The sequence below is a fragment of the Rhinoraja longicauda genome, chromosome 26, assembly GCF_053455715.1.
Source record: "Rhinoraja longicauda isolate Sanriku21f chromosome 26, sRhiLon1.1, whole genome shotgun sequence".
NCBI classification, from domain to species: Eukaryota; Metazoa; Chordata; class Chondrichthyes; order Rajiformes; family Arhynchobatidae; genus Rhinoraja; species Rhinoraja longicauda.
The window spans coordinates 26,255,328-26,261,811 of NC_135978.1; the positions used below are offsets into that span (position 1 = coordinate 26,255,328).

At 49.1% G+C, this 6,484-nt stretch overlaps 1 protein-coding gene across 3 annotated transcripts in view; it reads left to right on the top strand.

Annotated features, from left to right (window-relative positions):
* The first annotated feature begins 4,840 nt into the window (after nucleotides 1-4,840).
* The window catches only part of LOC144606183 (aldehyde dehydrogenase family 3 member A2-like), a 36,465-nt gene continuing 34,821 nt past the window's right edge, over nucleotides 4,841-6,484 (top strand). For 2 of the 3 annotated variants that reach the window (XM_078422041.1, XM_078422036.1), the window contains exon 1: nucleotides 4,842-4,953. The gene's annotated coding sequence lies outside the window, so the exon portion shown is untranslated. Of the gene's footprint in view, nucleotides 4,954-6,484 lie in introns of all 3 variants that reach the window. The other variant, XM_078422038.1, reaches the window with a different exon arrangement.

Sequence of the window (6,484 nt, forward strand, 5' to 3'; positions counted from 1 at the left end):
ATGTTAGTCTTATTCAACAACAAATGGTTAATACAAGTCAAACACAACACAAGGGCATCTTGACGTTATTCTATCTCACCTTTCAGGCAGCCCATGCCACCATCCCCTCTCCAAGCCAATCACAAGCCCCACATTTACAGTACCATTTCTATGCCACTAGCGGTAGGTGGTCTACTGTAACTTCCCACAAAAGAAAACAAGCTTCGTTATCTCCTCCACTATTTCATGTTTCCATTTTCCATCCACCCTTCAACACGTTCCCAGACACGAGTTAATACGTCTAATCTAACTTTGCCGATTCCCACGGACCTCTTCTGCACCTGGTCAACGAGAGATGCCAATCATCATCTCCAAGCACCCTTTTGTTACCTTGTTCGATTCCAGTCGGCACGGTGGCGCAGCGGTAGAGTTGCTGCCTTACAGAGAATGCAGCACCGGAGATCCGGGTATAGACATCACTACGGGTGATGTCTATACGGAGTTTGTACGTTCTCCCCATGACCTGCGTGGGTTTTCTCCGAGAGATCTTCGGTTTCCTCCCACATTCCAAAGACTTACAGGGGTATGTAGGTCAATTGGCTTGGTAAATGTAAAAATAGTCCCTGGTGGGTGTAGGATAGTGTTAATGTGCGGGGATCGCTGGTCGGTGTGGACTCGGTGGGCCGAAGGGCCTGTTTCTGCGCTGTATCTCTAAACTCATACTAAACTCAAATTCAGTCAAAATGAAGTAAGGAAGGATATTATTTTTTCTTCCACAACTATAATTGCCCCACAAAGTTTGGGGGTATTTAGGGATGCGCAATAAATCCTGATGTTTCCAGCAATGTCTCCATCCTGTGAATGCATAGATGGCCCAGATAGGGTAGACCATGACAACCTTTTTCCCAGCATAGAAATGACATTGACTAAAGGGCATAGCTTCGTCCCCTTCTTGTACACACACAACTGTGCAGCCATGTACAAATCATGTACACATTTTCTAATTTGCAGGCAACACCACAATTGTGGGCCGGACATCAAATAATGATGGAACGGAGTACAGGAAGGAGATTGAGAACCTTGTGTCCTGGTGACGAGACAACAACTTTCCTCTCAATGTCAGCAGGACAAAGGAGATAGTGATGGACTTCAGGAAGTGGCGGGGAACACACACCCCAGTTTGCATTGTCGGTGCCAAAGTAGAGATGGTTGAAAACTTCAAATTCCTATAACAACTTCTGTAACAACTTCTCCTGGACCACCCATATTGAGCAATGACCAAAGCAAGCACACCAAGCCTCTACTTCCTTACAAGGCTTAGGCAGTTCGGCATGTCCCCAACAACTCTCACCAACTTCTACAGATGCGCCATAGACCCCAAGAAATTATAGCAAATTGTGGACGCAGCCCAGACCTTCACACAAACCACCCTCCCTTCTATTGACTCCATCTACACCTCAAGCTGCCTCGGCAAGGCCAGCAGCATAATCGCACCCTGGCCACTCCCTCGTCTCCCCTCTCCCATCAGGCAAAAGGTTAAGAAGTGTGAAAACGCACACCTCCAGATTCAGGGACAGTTTCTTTCCAATGGTTAGCAGGCAACTAAAATCTTCCTACCACAACTAGAGAGCAGTCCTGAACTGCCATCTACCTCATTGGTGACCCTCGGACTATCTTTGATCAGACTTTACAGGCTTTACCTTGCACTGAACGTTATCCCCTTATTGTGTATCTGTACACTGTGGACGGCTCAATTGTAATCATGTATTGTCTTTCCGCTGACTGGTTACCGCAACAACCCGTGGCTGAAAGGGATGTCAAGGACAGTATAAAACTGAAAGAGAAGGCATAGAACGCAGCAAAGATTAGTGGGATGCCAGAGCATTGGGAAGCTTTTAAAGAACAACAAAGGGTAACTAAAAAGACAACACAGGGAGAAAAAATGAAATACGATGGTATGCTAGCCAATAACATAAAAGAGGGTAGCAAGACATTCTTCCGTCTGAAGAAGGGTCTCGACCTGAAATGTCACCCATTCCTTCTCTCCTGAGATGCTGCCTGACCTGCTGAGTTACTCCAGCATGTGAATAAATACCAAGACTTTCTTAAGGTATATAAAGAGTAAGAAAGAGGCAAAGAGTGGACGTTGGACCACTGGAAAATAATACAGAAGTGATAAAGGGGAATAATGACATGGCAGAAGAGTTGAATAACTTGTTTGCGTCAGTCTTCACAGTGGAAGACACCAGCAACATGCCTGAAATTCACGAGAGTCAGGGGGTGGAAGTTAGTGGAGTTGCTATTACCAGGGAGAAGGTACTCGGGAAGCTGAAAGGGCTGAAGATGGATAGGTCACATGGACTGCACCCTCGGGTTCTGAAAGAGGTGGCTTTAGGTATTGTAGAGGCATTGACAGTGATATTTCAGGAATCTCTAGAGCCAGGAATGGTCCCAGATAATTGGAAAATTGTCAATGTTACCCCGCTGCACAAAATAGGGAGCAAAGCAGAGTAGTGGGAACTATAGGCCGGTTTGTCTGACTTCGATGGTTGGTAAGATTTTAGAGTCCATTATAAAGGATGAGGTTACGGAGTTCTTAGAGGTTCATGATAAAATAGGCTGAAGTCAGCATGGCTTTGTGAAGGGGAGGTCTTGCCTGACAGATTTGCTGGAATTCTTTGAAGAAGTAAATAACAGGACAGACAAAGGAGAGTCAGTAGATGTTATTTACTTAGATTTTCAGGATGCCTTTGATAAGGTGCCACAAGTTATGCTGCTTAGGAAGGTATCAAAGGGGAGATACTACATGGATATCAGGCTGGCTGGATGGCAGAAGACAGAGTGGCAAAAAAGGGGGCTTTTTCTGGTTGGCTGCCAGTGACCAGTGGAGTTTAGAGATACAGCGCGGAAACAGGCCCTTGATTAGTGCAGGTGTCAGAGGTTATGGGGAGAAGGCAGGAGAATGGGGTTAGGATGGCGGAGTAGACTTGATGGGCCAAATGGCCTAATTCTACTCCTATTCCTTTTGACCGTATGACCTTAAAAGCTTTTCACTGTCTGTCTGTACACGTGACAATAAACTAAACTGAAACTAAGGTGAGAGGGGCAAGTTTTCTTTGCACAGAGGGGTGCCTGGGACATGCTGCCAGGAGTGGTGATGGTGGAGGGCAATAAAATAGTGGTGTTTAAGAGGCTTTTAGAGAGGCAACAGATGTGCAGGGAATGGGTGCATGCACATGGACCATGTGCAGGCAGATGAGATTAGTTTAAGCTGGTATCTTGATCAGCACGGACATTATGGGCCGAAGGGCCTGTTCCTGTGCTGTTCGATGTTGGCTGAATAAAAGAAAAAAAAACGAGAACCTTCTGCTTTTCACATGGTTGCATTGTGTTTAATAGAGGAAAGAAGCTACTTCCTGGAGTTATTTTTGGCTGAAGCCTGATTGGTTTGAATTATTGCTGTCCAGATAGTTGCTGTCAAGATATTCGCATGAGTCCTGTTCTTATCAGAGGCACACCTCAACTCTGGGGCTTCACGCAACCCCAGGAACCAGCTCCTGCAACAAATTAACTCTTCCCAGCCCAGACTGACTGCAGGTGACAACATCCGAGACATCTCCAGTACTATGTTCTCAGTGTGTGAATTTGTACACATCCATAGCTAATCATAGGGGGAAGTGGGTGGAGAGGGGGAAGGTGGAGGAGAGGGGGATGGTGGTGGGGAGGCAGAGAGGGGAAGGATGGAGAGAAGGTAGCACAGAGGGGGAAGGTGGTGGGGTGGCAGAGGGGAAGGGTGGAGAGATGGTGGGGAAGGTGGAGGATGGAGAGGGGGATGGTGGTGGGGAGGCAGAGAGGGGAAGGATGGGGAGAAGGTGGCACAGAGGGGACAGGTGGTGGGGGGAGAGGGTGGGGTGGCGGAGGAGAGGGAGATGGGTGGAGAGAAGGTAGCGGAGAGGGGGAAGGTGGAGGAGAGGGAGAAGGATGGGGGGGAGGTCGTGTGGTGAAGGGGAAGGTGGTGGAGAGGGGAAAGGTGGCGTAAGGGGGGAAAGGTGGCGTAAGGGGGGGGTTGGCACAGAGGGGGGAGGTTGGAGAGGGCGAGAAGTGCAAGCCATTCACTCTTCCTCACACGGAAACAGGCCCTTCAGCCCACCAGGCCCTTCAGCCCACCAGCCCCTTCAGCCCACCAGGCCCACACCCAACATCAACCACCCACACTCGTCCTATATTACTCCGATTGTAATTCTTCCATGAGGAGTCAGAGAGTCTAACAGGCCCTTCGGCCCAACCCGCCCATGCTGACCAAGATGCCCAACTACACTTGTTCCCTCTGCCCGCATTTGACCCATATCCCTTTAAACATTCCCTATCCATGTACCTGTCCAAACATATTCTAAGTGCCATTATTGTACCCACCTCTCCCACCCGGCCTCTGTGGCAGCTCATTCTCTCTGCCCTCTTAGACCTACAGTATGTTTTCTATGGTCAATTGCATTGAGCTTTGAGTGGAGCAACAAAGGAAAGGTGTGTGAATGAACCTTGCCTCTTGTCCGAGTGTTTTGAAGGGTGGCCTCTAATTCTAACCCACCTCTGCAAAGTGACTCGTGATTTAATATTTTTTCAATGCTTTTTTTTAAACATTGATTTAGCGACCTACTTCTCAGACTTTTTATTGAAGAAGTCTACACTCCCCCCTCCTCCACCGGCCCACTGTAAAAGTGTAGACGGAACGGTGTTGGTTTAGGATTGTCACGTGTGCCAAGACACAGTGCAAAGCTTTGTTGTGTGTGCTACCCAGTCCAATCATTGCAATACATGAGCACAAACAACCCACACACAAGCACCATAGGGGGAGCAAAAGAGAAACTAAGCCCAGTGCAGCGCATTGTGTTATAACTGTATGGAATGTGCCGTAACGAGGTGCTTGTGAGATCGGGACTATAACAGCGGGGAGAGAAGCTGTTCCTGAATCTGGCGGTACGTGCTTTCAAGCTTTGGTATCTTCTGTGGAGGTACTTCACGGAAGAAGCCTTTACTTTAGACTTTTGAGATACAGTGAGGAAACAGGCCCTTCGGTCCACGCTGGTCCAGTGAATACGAGCACTATCCTACACACTGGGGACGGATTTACAATTTACAGATAATTAACCTGCAAACCTGCACGTCTTTGGAGTGTGGGAGGAAACCGGAGCTCCCAGGGTGAATCCCCAGGCAAGTCACGGGGAGAAGGGTCAAACTCCATACAGGCAGCACCCGTGGTCAGGATTGAACCCGGGTCTCTGGCGCTGTTGAGGCAGCAACTCTACCGCTGCACCACCCCAACAAGTCAAGAGTGTTTCATTGTCATCTGTACCAAAACGAACAAATGTCTTACTTGCAGCAACCGAACGGGTCTGCAAGTAGGAATGACCGAGGTGTCTGTCAGGGGTCCTTGTTGTGTTGGCTGTTTTCCCGAGGCAGCATGAACTGTAGAGGGCGTTGGGAGGGGGAGTGATGGACTGTGTGATGGACTGGGCTGTGTCCACAACCCTCTTGCAATTTCCTGCAGTCTTCGGCAGAGCTGTGCCAAACCAAACTGTGATTCATCTCGATAGAAAACCTTTATGGCGCATTTGTAGAAGTTGCTGAGAGTCGGGGCAGGGGGGGGGGGGGTGTGGGGGCAGGGGGGAGAGAGACGAAGCGCAGCAGTTGTGGAGAGAGAGAGAGAGGGAGGGAGGGGAGGGGAGGAGAGGAGAGATGAGAGAGAGAGAGGAGAGAGAGGAGAGAGAGAGAGAGAGAGAGAGAGAGAGAGAGAGAGAGAGCGAGAGAGAGAGAGAGAGAGAGAGAGAGAGAGGGAGGGAGGGAGGGAGGGGGAGGGGAGGGGGGAGGGGAGGGAGGGAGGGAGGGGAGGGAGGGAGGGAGGGAGGGAGGAGAGAGAGAGAGAGAGAGAGAGAGAGAGAGAGAGAGAGAGAGAGAGAGAGAGAGAGAGAGAGAGAGAGAGAGAGAGAGAGAGAGAGAGAGAGAGAGAGAGAGAGAGAGAGAGAGAGAGAGAGAGAGAGAGAGAGTACTAACGGAGAGAGAGTGAGTGTGTAATAGCAGATGAAGAGAAAGTGAATGTTTAACAGCAGATAAAGGGAGAGAAAGAGAATGTGAAACATCAGTTGGGGAGAGAGAGTGGAACAGAAGTTGTGGAGAGATAGAGAGTGGAACAGAGGGTGTGGGGAGGGAGATGGGGGTGAGGAAGCAGTTGGGGAGAGGGAGGGAGCGTGAAAGCCGGCTGTGGAGGAGACCATGCCAATAGATGCTGATGTGGATGGGAGCGTGCCAGGGCCATCTTAACACATGGTCCTGATGGGCACTTGCCCGGGGGCCCACAAGCATAGGGGCCCCCATGGCTGATCTGTGTATGTTAAGTGACTTGCAATAAATAAATACTACTTTAAAAAATGTAGGTTCAATAAGTGCTTTTTTTCGCAACATTTTTGGTCACAAAGTGCTTCTCACAGCGATCTGTAAGTGCTTTCTCGCA